General features: G+C 37.4%; 1 protein-coding gene across 1 annotated transcript in view; it reads left to right on the plus strand.

Moving 5' to 3' along the window:
• The window catches only part of LOC150084768 (BRISC and BRCA1-A complex member 2-like), a 95633-nt gene that overhangs the window by 31553 nt on the left and 48526 nt on the right, over window positions 1–15554 (plus strand). The window lies entirely within an intron of this gene.

A 15554-nucleotide genomic window follows, 5' to 3' on the forward strand; every position in this document is an offset into this window, starting at 1 on the left:
AACATCAATCGGAGGAATACCTATAACAGTGACACCACACAGAACACTCAATTCATTGAGAGGTGTCATTTCGGAGTGGGACCTTCTCGACGTAACCGAGGAGGAAATCTGCTCCGAATTAAAACCACAGGGAGTTATTGCCGTCAAGAGAATTACTGCGCAAAGGGATGGAAAACTTGTTAAAACCAGGAGCGTTATCCTGACTTAACTCTCCTAAACCTCCCGATGAGATTAAAGCTGGATACATCAAATTGTTCAGTGTGTCCATACATTCCGAACCCTTTACGGTGTTTTAAATGCCAGAAGTATGGACACTCTCAAATGGCCTGCCGTGGAGTCCTTGCATGTGCTTGATGCGGTGCAAAGGACCACAAAACAACAGCATGTTCAGCCGCAAAACCCACCTGTATTAACTGTGAAGGCGAACACCCGGCCTACTCACGAGCATGCCAGAGGTGGAAAGAAGAAAAAGAAATTCAACGGCTGAAGGCAGAGCTAAATATATCATACCAGGAGGCAAGGAAATCGGTGAAACCCCTGAATATCAACAAACCTACCTACACCCAGAAGGTAGCAGGGAGATGTTCCGTTGGAACTCAGACGGACATGACCATTCCTCCAAAGGAGTCTTTCACTCCCATCGCGCGTTATCTTTTAAGTTCTCAAAAACCTGCACAGAAAAACCAATCAGCTGCCACTCCTATATCAGTACCTCCTAATGCTCCACAAGCAACAAAGGAAATTATGAAAGAAAAGAATAAGAAAGGGGAGGTCCCCCCTAGTACCCAAGAAAACATGGATGTCGAGCAGAAAGAGGTACCCGAAGATTCAGTCTTGGAACTCTTTGCGGAGGAAGAAATGGACACGGGACAGCATCCATTCTTCCCCAAAAAAGATAAACCCAAGACTGATAAAAGTAAGCCCTCAGCACCTCGGAAGCCGCCTGATGGACCCACCAAGCCAAAATAATGGCTAAATTCCTACAATGGAATTGTCGTGGATTCCGGCGAAATATTGATGACATCAAGGCCCTCCTGCAAAAGCACGAGCCAGTTTGCTTTTGCTTGCAGGAGACATATCTAAAGGCAAATGACGATCCCACCATGCACAACATCACAATTTTTCGAAAGGATAGAATTGCAGATGGCTCTGCTCATGGAGGAGTGGCTATCCTTGGCGGCAATCAGACCCCAGTTCAGCCCTTGCTAATTACAACTAGCATGGAAGCTGTTGCAATTTGCCTTTCGGTGGGATTTATATTAACAGTTTGCTCTCTTTATTTGCCACCTGGGACTGACATCCCCCAGGAAGACCTTGATGATCTTGTAACGCAGTTGCCTCCCCCTTACTTACTTCTCGGGGATATGAATGGACATACTACCCTGTGGGGTAGTGCTAACATCAACGGAAGGGGACGAGTCATAGAGCGTATGCTCAATGACAATGACCTTTCCCTTCTAAATACTGGAACAAACACCTTCTTCCACATGCCTACCCGTACTTTTTCTACCATTGATCTCTCTATCTGCTCCCCTTCTCTACTCCCTTCACTCACTTGGGAAGTGGAGGAGAATCCATACGGAAGTGATAACCTTGTTACACAGTGGGAGACCATGTCTTCCTTTTAGGTTACCACGGTGGAAGCTTGATCAGGGTGACTGGAATGCCTTCCAACATCAGGCAAATTTTGACCTCAGTACAGTCAGTCGGGAGCCTATCAATGACTCAGTAAAGTACATCACAGAAATCATTGTCCAAGCAGCTGCTAATGCTGTCCCAAAAACATCTGCCCGGTTTCCACCATTTCCCAAACCTTGGTGGAATATACAATGCACAACAGCAAAAAAGGCTCAAAACAAAGCATGGGGGATATTTCGCCGATATCCTACCACGAACAACCTTATAGCCTTCAAACGCGCACGAGCCAAAGCACGCTACATCCGTCGTCAGAGTCAAAAGGAATCGTGGATCCGTTTTACATAATCTATTAACCAGTCTACCAACTCTAAGGTAGTCTGGGATAAAATCCGGAAAATGAAGGGAAAATATACACCCCACCCTTCTTCAATCCTAGATTATAATGGATGCACTATTGCAGATCCAACTGCAATAGCCAATGCTCTTGGGGAAACATTCTCTAACATCTCCGCAACATCTTCGTATTCCCCAGAGTTCCTGGTTCTGAAACAGAAAATCGAAAAACAGGCACTTCATTTTAAGTCCCAGGGCCTCTATCCCTAAAACGGGGCATTCACTATAGAGGAACTGAAAAGAGCCCTCACTCTTTCCAAAGCAAGTGCTGTTGGACCAGATGGCATCCATTATGAAATGATTAAACATCTTTCACCAAAATCTATGGATTGTCTGCTCCTTCTGCATAACAGAATCTTTATTGAAGGGCAGTTGCCGGACTCCTGGTGAAAGGCAATCGTTCTTCCCCTTTCCTAAGCCAGGAAAGGATCCAAAAGTCACCACCAATTATCGTCCTATTGCTCTGACTAGCTGTCTGTGCAAAATCCTGGAGAGAATGGTTAATTCTCGTTTAATATGGTATCTAGAATCAAATGACCTTCTCTCCAACATCCAGTGCGGCTTCTGAAGGAACCAGTCCACTTTGGACCATCTTATTAGATTGGAAGCATCCATCCGGGATGCTTTCCTAAAACGCGAACACTTGGTGTCGGTGTTCTTTGACATGGAGAAAGCGTATGACACAACTTGGAAATTTGGCATCTTAAAAGATCTTCATAGCCTTGGTCTTAGGGGGCAACTCCCAATTTTTATTAAAAACTTTTTAGCCAATCGATCTTTCCAAGTTTGCGTGGGATCCTCACTCTCTCCTTCCTTCCTTCAGCCAAGAGGAGGGAGTACCACAAGGATCAGTATTAAGTGTCACGCTTTTTGCCATCAAAATAAATTCAATCACAGAACAACTTCCTCCAACTGTAAACAGTGCCCTCTATGTTGATGACTTTAGCATTTTTTGTCAGTCGTGCAACATGAGGGTTATTGAAAGACAACTGCAGAAAGCCATTGATAATCTGAATTCCTGGGCACTTGCTAATGGCTTCAGGTTCTCGCCGGAGAAGACCGTTTGCATACACTTTTGTCGTAAGCGGAATCTTCATCCTGAATCCGAATTAAGGCTTGGGCAATATGCTATTCCAGTAGCAGCGGACATAAAATTCTTGGGACTCATATTTGAAAAAAAACTGACCTTTTTGGATCATATTCGTCAACTCTGCACAAAGTGCACACGTGGTCTTAATATTCTCCGCTCGCTCTCCTCTACATCTTGGGGAGCAGACCAATGTACCCTTCTTCGGCTTTACCGTGCACTTGTGCGATCCAAACTAGATTATGGGTCCCAGGTATATTCCTCAGCCAGAGACAGTGTCCTGCGATGGCTGGACCCCTCCATCATCAGGCCCTATGTATAGCTACTGGAGCATATCGCACATCTCCTGTCCAGAGCTTATATGTCGAAGCAAACGAACGACCGTTATCGCTTCGACGTAAGCAGTTGTCTTTAAAGTACGCTTTAAAACTGAAATCCCTGCCAGACCATCCTACGTGGCCATTCGTTTTTGAGCCACGATGGGAAAATTTATACAATACCCGTAAGACTGTCAATCGTCCTTTTGGTATTCGTCTCCAAGAGCTACTCAAAGAACTTAATATCAAGGTAGACAAGGCTGCCCAAACACCAAAGCAACCCTTTCCACCCTGGCATGCTCATATCCCGGCATGTGACTTCTCTCTTAGAAATTGGGGAAAGTCGGACACTCCATCATCTGTCTACCTGCAGCTTCATTCAGCACACCGAACTGAATATTCCGACTTCGCGCCAGTCTACACAGACGGTTCGAAGTCAGAATCATATGCGGGATCTGCTGTCTTTACAGGCAGCTCTACATCGGAGCAGATTCCCTCTGAATGCAGCATATTTACTGCAGAGCTGCACGCTATAGAGTTAGTTAGCCTTGGATCACATTAGTGAATGCCAATACCAACGGTTCATTTTATACTCCGACTCTCTGAGCATGTTACAGGCTTTAATATCTGTGAGATATAATCCTCATCCAGTTCTGTCTAGTATTCAGCAGAAGATTCACTTCCTCTGTGGACGTGAATATGATATCCGCTTCTGCTGGATTCCCAGCCACATTGGGATTAGGGGAAACGATTTGGCTGACGCCGCAGCCAAATCAGCAATTCCCAATAATAACTGCTGCCTGTCAGTCCCCTATACAGACTACAGGCAAATAATACACCAAAACATACACTCCCAATGGCAGGACTCGTGGAATAGACAGACTGCGAATAAATTATATCATATAAAGCCTGTAATTGAACCGTGGCAGTCTAGTCTGCACAGGAATCGTAAGGAGGAAGTTGTTCTCGCCCGGACCCGCATAGAACACAGTCATTTAACTCATTCGTTTTTGCTGAGGACTGATGACCCTCCTATGTGTGTGTGTCCTGTGGCACAATTTTAACAATCAGACACCTTTTAATTGACTGTCCAGATTTTAGCAATATCCGTTTTACCGCTTTTAATCATCTGACTGAGCTGTATACACTCAGTCAGATTTTGTCCGACAATGACAACGTGTCTGCTGTTTTTAGCTATTTTAAATCAATAAAAGTTTTTAATTGTATTTAAAATTTATGTTATTGTTACATCTTTATTGATTTATTTTTTATATCTTCGTTATTATATATCTGGACATGGTGGCCTTACTAATTAGGTCACCGAGAGTTTAAATTTCTTAAATATTACCTAGTCTTGGCACATTATAGCCTTAGCTGCTAATGCGCCAAAAAAATCCAAACAAACCAAACCAAACCTGCTCATTCGGTTTGCAGAGAGACAGGTTTCGTAACTTGTTTTTGCAGTTTGTTGGAAGAATCAATCTCAAATTTTTAACAAACCTAAAGAAAGCTCCAACTGAAAATTATTAGTTGTTACATCAGTATATGAGGAAGATACTTTGTCAAGAGTTTGCATGCTTGAATGGCATAAAAGATTTTTAGAAGGAAAAGAGAATGTGGAAGACTATGAATGACCAGGTCGTCTGTTATCTATGAAAATGTGGACCAGATAAGGACATTGATAAGATGTGATTGTCTTTTAAGCATTAGAATAGCTGTATCAGAACGCAGTATGGACAAAGAAACAAATTTTAACTGAAATGGGCATGAGAAAAGTGAATGTGCCAAGATGGTGCCAAAATTTTTGAATAATTTTCAAAGAATGAGAAGACTCCATGTTTGTGAAGTTTTTTTTAAAAAAATTGAAATAGAGTTAAACTTCCTGAGTACTGTAATTACATGAGATGAAAGTTGGCCATTCCAGTAAAACCCAAAAACTAACACTGTCTACAGAAAAGGAAACAATCCCCCAGACCAAAAAGAAAAAAAAAAGCAAGAATGTCAAAAATGAAAACCATGCTTCTTCTTTTCTTTTATATATAAAGGAATTATTATGGCTGAGTGCATCCCACCAAATCAGACTGTCAATCAAACATACTACATCGAAGTTCTGACAAGGTTGCTTGAAAAAATTCAAAGAGACCTGAATTGTAAAAGAATGGTTGGATGCTCCATCACTCTCCGTTTGCCAGTTTCTGGCCAAAAAACAAATCACTTGCCTGACCCCTTGTGACTTTTTCTCTTCCCTAAACTTCAAAATGTACTTAAGAGAACTCAACCTATTTTCAGTCCATTGAAGACATTCAGAAAAAATGACTGAAGTGTTAAAAGGGCTTACAGAAGATGACTTCCAGGAATATTTCTGTGCTTGGAAGAAACATACGGAACAGTGTGTGCAAGCCCAAGGCAATTATTTTGAAGGGGATAACTTTTAAGGTATGAAATATTTTATTATATTTATTTTATTGCAACACTCTTGTTCTTTGATAGACACCGTGTTTGTATAAGCTGTTTTTGAAAGGTCTCATTAAGCTTTGAGAACACGTTCTACTGAGCATGAAGAGCAAAAAGGTTCATATGGACATAGGTCTGGAAATGCTTCCCTTCCAAGTTGTAGCCTGTTTTCTCTCTCTCTCTCTCTCTCTCTAAATAAATAAAGCAGTCACAATCACTGAAATTTGTTAAATTCAATTATAATCTCTACCAAAGCAGGAATAGAATATATTGGCAAGATGCAAAGTCATTATACTCAAGAATGAAACTGTAGCACACAGTGACTATAGTCAAAATAATGGCATATGAGAATTAACAAGACTGCAAGGCTAAAAAGTTTGATAAACATAATCATTGGCAAAAAAAAACTGCATCCATATTTCTGGAAGTGCAAAGCACGTGCAAACATAGGACTGGAAAGTGATACTGAGTATTCAGTTAATGTACATAATTGTAACTAGTAACATAAAAATATAAACTCTCATTTAAGACAACAGTGGCATTGAAGCTAAGATACAGGTAAGATCTAAGACGAGAAATATCATTGCAGAAATGAAAAGAGATATATCTCTTTTATAATATAATATAATAATAAGATATATAAAAGACATATCACTGGTTCTCTTACATTGGAGAGAAACAGGAAGAGTCAATACATATATATTATGGTTATTTATTTATTTATTTTTTTTTAAGAGCATTAGCAACTAAGGCCATATTGCTCCAGGAAATGTGGTGGTCATTTCCCGACCTTTCAGCATTCTCCGTATTTGGTGGTCACGGGCTCAAACCCCGGTCTAATCAAGAAGTGCATATATATTATGGAACAGTGTATGCTGGAAACCTGCAGTGGCTTCGTCATCAGAATTCACTACAGGAAAGCAGCTATAGAAACAATAGGATACTTCTGAAGGGCTATTCACAGTAAGAAATCAATAATAGAAAAATTTATATCAGCGGTGAGGCTAGAGGCAAAGTACAATTACAGTTTCCTGTAAGTAATTTTTAGGTACGATTTGGTGGCAAGAGTTTTTTACAAATAACTGCTAATGATTTCTAGCTGGATTGTTTGAGGAATGCTTCCTCCCAAAGGGTGATGTAAACAAACTATAGTCTTAAAAACTTTTTTTCCAGCATTTTTAATAGCCTGTAGTTATTACTGACATTTCATTCTGCAAATATTCAGTGATTTTTCCATTGCACTCCCTTGAGAGCAATGGAAATTGCTCTCAAGGGGTGTGCAAAAAAAATAATTTTATTGCGCGTGTGTGTGTGTTTTGCAGGTTAAAAATTAGTCTTCGTAAAATTACACAGCATTTATGTTCTTATTTTTAATCCTTTCTCATTAAAATGTTTTTATAGTGTGAAGGATTTGTAGCTTCCATTATGTATCCTCATCAGAAATAGAAAAAGAAAACCCCTTTACTGTTTATGAGGCCTAAACTCCTGTTTATTTGCATGCATATTGTTATTGTTTTAAGATAAAGCTATTGAGAAAAATGTAGTTGTCTTTTTAGCTTTAAACTATGAGCTAAGAAAAGGATTAAATGTCTGAAATATATATATTCTGAATCTTGATTGTTATCTTTTCCCATTAATTGTAGCATTGCTTTATGTCACCATTGCTGATATACAGGGCCAGCCCAAACAAAAGTGGGGCCTGGTGCGAAGTTGACTTGTGGGGCCTTGATACAAATTTCGTACAACAAAATAATTTATTGCATTTTGATATTTATTACATTGCACAAATTGGTTTAGTAAGGATTACATGAAAATGATAAATAATTAAATTATTTTAATAAAATTAACATTTCAAAATTTCAATCACAAAAAAATCTTTAATAAATCAAATAAGAAAAATAATGCTTCATATACTTATAAAATACAATTTGGTATGTGACTTAATCGAATAAGATCATAATATGTGATTTTTGTTTCATTTTCTTACATGTTTTATAGCAAATTCGTTGATAATATCATCATAATTTAGTTTTCTGGCTATTTCGGATTTGATAGATAAAATGGCTAAGGAGGTAAATCGTTCTTGACTTAATGCTAGATCTCAAGTAATTTTTTACATTTTCAATCTTGAGAAAGATCTTTCTGCAGATGCGATGGTAATTGGTAAGGTTAATATAATTTTCAGAACAGTAACAAAATTTGGATACAATTCAAATAAATTATTTTTCAGTAAATATTGTAATACAGTGCATTCCAGTTATTTGCACCACCGGTTAATCGGGGCAGCCGTTTATTTGGGGCAAATCTTAAAAAAACAGAAACCAATCGGGAAAATAGCCAGGGCTTACTTCGCTTAATTGGGACAGCATGCCGTTTAATCAGGCCAGGAGACCGCAGCACTGGAGATTACCCTACGATTGTCTCCGACGGTACCACGTGGTTCGGTCGAAATTGTGGAGGTCACAACCATAAAACAAAAACAATTAGCAGTCACCTGTTTATCGGGCTTTTCTGTTAGTGAAACCTATCATAAATGGATAGTAAACTCAATCTTATTGCCGACCGGGCTAGCCGAGTGGGTAAAGTACCTGCCCGGCAACCCAAAGGTCGCGGGTTCGATTCCCGCCTCGGGCTTGGATCAAAGTACTGCAAAAACCTTGGGAGGTGCAATATGGCCACAGAAGCCGATGCGCCAACAACTACCAAATCAAAAAAAAAAAAAAAAAAAATCAATCTTATTGAATTTTCAATAATACCGACAACTGGAATTCTGTGGGTTATTATGTTGAAATGTGTTTACACTTCCATGAAATCTTCAATCATATAAAAAAAAATTAATTTTCAGATCGTCTCTTCATTCCTATTTTTAAAGCTTTGTAACTTGTTACTCCGTTCTCACTTGCGCATATTGTGTTACTTGCAATTTGTGTGTGCCATGTTCTTTGTTATTGATTGCTTATCTTTTTACTGTTTTAAATTTTAACCCCCACCCACAAATGTCAGTGAACAGAAATGTCAACTAGTTTGTATGTACATATTACAGTACATATTAATTATTCCGATTATCACGCATATTCTTCTGATTTTCACGTATTATTTAATTTTTTAATTGGTAAGGTAATAAAGGGTAAATTTGTGCTTAATATATCTTTGCTTTTTCAGCCTGTGGATAATATTCCTCCTATTTTCTCTAATTAGAATCGCTGTTTAATAGAATTAAAATTCAGTTCACAAACGTGATCACAATGACCGGTGCTTACTACACATCGTATAGTGAACGGTACTTTACTATGGTAGGAGTTTGTTGTAACGTGATTTGATTGTACACTGAATCAGTTGTAAAGGGGGGGGGGATAAATTGTATTTTTAATTATTTACGTGAACCTTCGGATAATTGGGGCAGCCGCTTAATCGGGCCAAAATGCATTAGTCCCAATGTGTCCCAAATAACCGGAACGGACTGTATTTGTAATATTGTGATCCTGGAAGACAAAATGCGACGACAAATATTTATTTCATTAAATAAATCAATGCAATCTTGCAAGGTCGCATTTAAGTCTTTGCAACAATTAAGAAGATCGTTTTTAGTCAGTTTTTGAATATTATCCGAATTATATAAAAAACCATATGATGTCTCATGTTCGTGATAAATTTCGAATCTTTTCTTAAAAGAAATAATTGGGCTATCGATTATGACTATAAAATATTGAATTCTGAAATATTCTTCACCTGATGAAATAGGCTGATCGGTTCCTTCATAACAAAATTTCTTTGTTTTTCGTCCAGTTCTTTGATTCTTAAATTCAGATGTTGTCACTTGTAATTCTTCAGCTATTTCCTTTGCAGTTATTAAAGAAGATTTGAATCCCGATTCATGACACTGTTCAAAAAATTTTAAAAGGCCTTTTAAATGTGAATTTGCAGTACCCGATATCTATATTTGAATTTTGAAACATCTTGCTCACAATATTTACTTCATTCAGTATGTCATACCAAATGACCAAACTTAATAAAAATTCAAATGAAGTAAGTTTATTTTCGATTGATCGGATTTTGTTTTCATGTCACTGGTATGTTCATAAAGGTATTTCAAAGCTAGAGAAAGTTGTGATACTTGGTATCTCACAGATTTCACACTTTCGAGGCGACATTCCCACCTCGTTTCTGACAGTGGTTTTGGAGTAAGATGTTTGACATGATTTTTTAATATATCCCAGCTTATCACAGAACTTGCAAAAATATTATGTTTTGTAAAGTCCCAAAAAATGAATTTGCAAGAGATGATTTTGAATTGTCTCCAAGAACCAAATTCAAATTATGACTTCCGCAGGGCATATACCATATACTGTGCTTTGGAATTCTTTTGCAGGATAAGTGCTTGCACACCTTTATATAAACCTCTCATATGAGCTCCATTATCGTACCCCTGTCCTCAACAGTTCCCTAAATCTAATTCCTCCTTTTCTAATATGCTTTCAATTTTAGCTGATAACCCCTTTTCCTGTCGAGTCTTTTACTGTTTCAAAACAAATAAATCGTTCTTGTATACTCACATCACTTTCAGAGTTATCTAATTTAACATATCTTAAAATAACAGATAATTGTTCTTGGCTTATGTCTGGAGTGCAATCTAATAAAATTGTGAAATACTTAGCTTTCTTAACTGTATTTATTATTTCCTTTCTAACTTTTTTAGCCAAAGCAGAAATCAGTTCATCTTGTATTCTATGAGATAAATAGGAACGTGATGCTGATTCGTTGTTGTTATTTGGTTTTTTAGGAGCATTAGCAACTAAGGCCATGTTGCTCCGAGGATATGCGGTGGTCATTCCCTGACCTTTCCACATCCTCCATATTTGGTGGTCACGGGCTCGAACCCCGGTCTAATCAAGAAGCATGTGCTACACGCTGCCGCTCCTGCCCACCTGGCTACGGAGGTGCCCTGATTCTACGCACCTATCCAATGTTGTTTCACGATTGGGTAAAATCTTGCAAGTAATTCTATGAGACTTAAGAAATTACCGTTGTGCGGTTTATATAAAGCATTGCTACTGCCCCTGAATGCCAAATTATGCTCTGATAAATATAAAATTGCAGCCACTATTCATTCACAAGAACATTTTAAATGCTGTTTCGTTTTTAATTATTTTTTCATGTTCTTTGTCAATAGTGTTTCCAAGTTTCAAATTATTTATGTACCCAATCTTTATGGACAGACTTAAATGTACCCAATTGTTAAGTCCAGTTAAACATAGAGAAGTGGTATTTGAAGAGAATAACTTACACGCATAATACAATGTGGCATCTTTGTACTTTGAGTAGAGTAACCACCTTTGTTCTTGACGTTCCCCATTTGTTAATTATATGATGTATGATAGCCATTCGTATGATAGCCATTCTAAATTTATCAGTTATAATTTCAGGCCAAGTACCAGGATCATTGATATTAACATTTTCGTCTTCGTCACTTTGATGATTCTCTTGAAGCTGCGGTCCTCTAAATAATTCATCTTGTTCTTTGTTCGACACTGACAAAAAATCCTCCGTCTGTACGTTTCCCTCTGCTTCATGATTATCTTTCCATTCTACAGTTTTCTTATCATCGCTTTCCTCTTCATTAGGACGAGAGCTGGCTTTATGATGATCAGGATCATTTTCGTGGATGTCGCACGGCATAATTTCATTTCCGCGAGTTTGATTTTCCAGTAACTGTGACTTATGCGTTTCTTCAGTTTGTTGCACATTTTCAGTTTTTAAAAATTTTGCAAGGGAGTTCCTCTGTTTTTCCATAATTTCTTCTCTTTCTTTTTTTCTTCAATTTATCAGAGGCACACATACTTTCTTCCTGCATCTCTGTCTCTACTAGCCATGTTGCGAAATAGATAAGAATATGTTATTTATTTTCACACCTCGCAAATCGTGATAAAAACGTACGATGTACGATCAGCTGTCATATATATTCATGTTGGTGGGGAATATTTATTGAATAATTTCAATGAAACTCCAATAAATTATTATATAGTTGTATATATTTACAGTGAAACTTCTAACGGACATCTCTCTACAACGGACATTTTCAAATATCCCAAATCTCCTCTATTGGTTTTAACGTGTTTTCAGCTTCTGTCTAGCGGACATTCTCTGTAACGGATGCGGACAGGCAATCTGCACTGTTTCGTTTAGATTAGCACTTGATTTGATCTCCCCATAACGGACAGTGGGCGAGCTCACGGCCCTTTTTCTAGGAATGTTTCTTCCACGTCTTGCTTAAATCGTGTGTTTATTTTCTATTTCCGGTTCTCTGAATTTTATCACGGTTTACGTCGAGGTTCTAAACCCTTTTTCAAGAATTTTAAGGTACGTGTAAAACTTCTGATGAATTCGGTGTGTGGGGGGGGGGATTTAGTCGGCCTTTCGTCTTTTGAGTTTCAGTTTTCAGTTTTGTTCAGTGTCGTGTAAAGTGCACAATGTCTTCTCGTAAACATTTAACTTTAAAAAATGGTCGAACTCATTAATGCGTATGATCGGCAAAAAAATGTGTTCGCAATCTCGCTGCAAAATTCAAAATTGGGAAGACGAAGGTAAGCGACATCCCAAAGAGAAAAAATGAACTGCTCAAACAATTTTGGCAACACGGAAATGATCAGGTTCAAAAATCATCCCGAAAACTGTTGGACTTCAAATTGACAATGTTACGTATTAGTGGTTTTTTTTTTTTAGCGCACGTGCCAAAAAAATTTCCCATTAATGGGCCTATTATTAGGGAAAAAGCTTTGGAGGTTGCGAAATCTGTGGGAGTAAATGAGTTCAAAGCTTCTGTGGGATGGCTAGATAAGTTCAAAACTCGGCATAAAATTTCTTGGAAAACTGTTAGTGGTGAAGGTGGATCTGTTGATACTGGGGTTGTAACAGAGTGGACTGTCAAATTGGAAGATTTATGTTGTGATTTTGAAGCTAAGGATATTTACAGCTGTGATGAAACAGGGTTGTTTTTTAAAGCTCTTCCTGAAAAAACAATGAGTCTAAAAAACGAAAAGTGCCAGGGTGGAAAAATTTCTAAGGAATGCTTGAATATGCTGGGAGACTTTGAACAACCTCTTGTTATAGGAAAACCACAAAATCCTCGTTGTTTCAAGGGCATAAAGTTGAATCTTTTGCATGTTGACTGGAAGTCTTAATAAAAAAGCGTGGATGACACGAGATATCATGAGCGAATGGATAAGTCACTTTAACCAAAACAGAAAAATTATTCTTTTCGTGGATAATGCTGCATCTCACCCGCACATTGAATTGTCCAACATTCAAATAGTTTTTCTGCCACAAAACACATCTGCAGAGTGTCAGCCCTTGGATCAAGGGATAATAAAAAATTTTAAACTTCACTACAGAAAACGTGTTTTGAGACATCTCATTGCAAACATGAACAATGTTACACGTGTGAGTGACCTTGCAAAGAAACTCAGCATCCTAGATGCGATTCAATGGATTTCCTCTTCAGTAAACGCAATTAGAAAACAAACTGTTGTGAACTGTTTTGTAAAGTCTGGCTTCTCAAACGTAAAAAGTGAAGCTGTGAACAGCAATGTGGAGCACCAAGAAGAACAAGAACTTCAACATCTATTGATAATGTACAATACTTCCGCTACAAGTGCCCCTGGCTACAAAGATATAGACTCGAACCTCACTACAGAAGATGGTGCTCTAGATATCAACGACATTATCATCGATATTTTTCAAGAAGTTCCTCATGAGGATGAAGAAATGGAAGGAGGTCATTCTGTCGAAGAACATATTAACAACGAACCACCGATGAAAATAGAAGCGCTCGTACAAATCAATCGTTTAAAAATGTTTTTCGCCGCTGAAGAAGGATACTGAATTCGATGGTGTCTTCACTCCAAACAAATGTTGAAAACAAAATTATCAGCTGGAAGAAGGTGCAGAAGAAAATAAGTGATTACTGTATGTATTTTTCTTAAGATAAAGTCATAATATGCATAGCACAATTATATGTATATTATTTACAAAAATATTGTGCAAAATCTGTATATGATTTAATTTAATTTTACATTAAACACTTAACGATTTTTCTTTATCTCTTGTGTATGTAATTGTATATTATTTACAAAAATATTGTTCAAAATCTGTATATATTTTAATTTAATTTTTCATTAAATGTTTAACGATTTTTCTTTTTTTTTTTTTCTTTTCTCCCTCAGACTTCTTGTTAGCAGACATTTCTCTCTAACGGACAACTTCTCGTTCCCCATGGCTGTCCGTTAAAGGGAAGCTTCACTGTTTATACAACCTTTAGACATATATAATAAAATAAAACAAGAAATTCTTTACTCATTTACTATAGAAATCCAAATTGAGAAAAGGTATCGAAAATTGTATTTATTTAACTATTTTTTGGTCAAACCAGTATTATTAACTTAAATTTTCTCAGAAGAAAATTTAAATCTACTTCTTGAATAATTTCGAATTCACTTTATCTCTTGAAGGTAGAAAGTGAAAAGGGGCCGAGAAAACCTAGTCGGTGGTATATATAGCCTTTAGAGTACGATAAGTATGCAAATGCTGGCAACATATAATCGTACATCTGAGCAACTTGTAAGGAGAGAAATTTTAAATATATTTGAAAGAAAATATTTTTCTGTGTTCTTTGGAGAATTCTTGGCAGGCTTTCAGATAATGTTAATAACATGATTATTGACATTTTATTTCTCATGTATATTAAAAAATATGGCCATTTTATGGTGATGTCGCTAGATTTTGTGACAGTATTAAAACAAAAAAAAAAAAAAAAAACATTTTTATTTTGCAAAATCAGTCAGCGGCACGGGGCCTTCAGAAACGTGGGGCCTTGTGCACTTGCATCGTTTGCACCCCCCCCCCCTCGGGCCGGCTCTGCTGATATATGAAATTCACAGTCCCAATACAGTTTAGCCTCACTAGACTTTTGCACTTATGCAGAAATTATGCATATTAAACAATTAGAGAAAAGTGGGTGCTGTGCGAATGGCATTAAATGTACTGAGTGCTGAATTGGTACTCATTATGGAAGGGAAGAATTGTAAGCAAAAAGAGGGAAAGGGTATATAGCTAGTAAAGTGGTACACGAGTCTGAATTTTGTTGTGTGGTAAAAATGGAAATTTACCAATTAAAGTCAAAATTCCACAAGCAGATAGCAAATGTGCAGGTCTCATTTTAGGGCTAGGAAACCCTGAGGTCCAAGGTTGCAATACTTTAATGAAATTTTCACATTCAGAAACAAACACAAAAACATCGGAAAAACGAAGGTGAACTTTATATTTCTTAAGTTTAATCTATAACTCTACTTCATAACTTCTGTGTAGACTTCATTATGGTTTTGAAGATTTTCTACCATTGCAGGGATAAATTAGAGTACTTTGGCAGATAGCCACGTGACAAGAATGCTTAAGTTTAAAAGTAAAGCTGCCACGTGTACTAGTAATCTTAACAATTGTTCATTGTTCTAGTATATATAGAAAAATTTCCCACATTAAATAGATTACAATTTTCATTATGGTACTAGGTTTGATCAAATGTAAGATCATTTTAATGAGATTTCAAATTTGAAATTCAGATATATATTAGCCATTCCTAAAATGTGCTGTATTGATTGATTTCAGTGGAACTG

The sequence above is a fragment of the Mastigoproctus giganteus genome, chromosome 6 (genome assembly GCF_048544385.1).
Source record: "Mastigoproctus giganteus isolate SK-2022 chromosome 6, ASM4854438v1, whole genome shotgun sequence".
NCBI lineage: Eukaryota > Metazoa > Arthropoda > Arachnida > Uropygi > Thelyphonidae > Mastigoproctus > Mastigoproctus giganteus.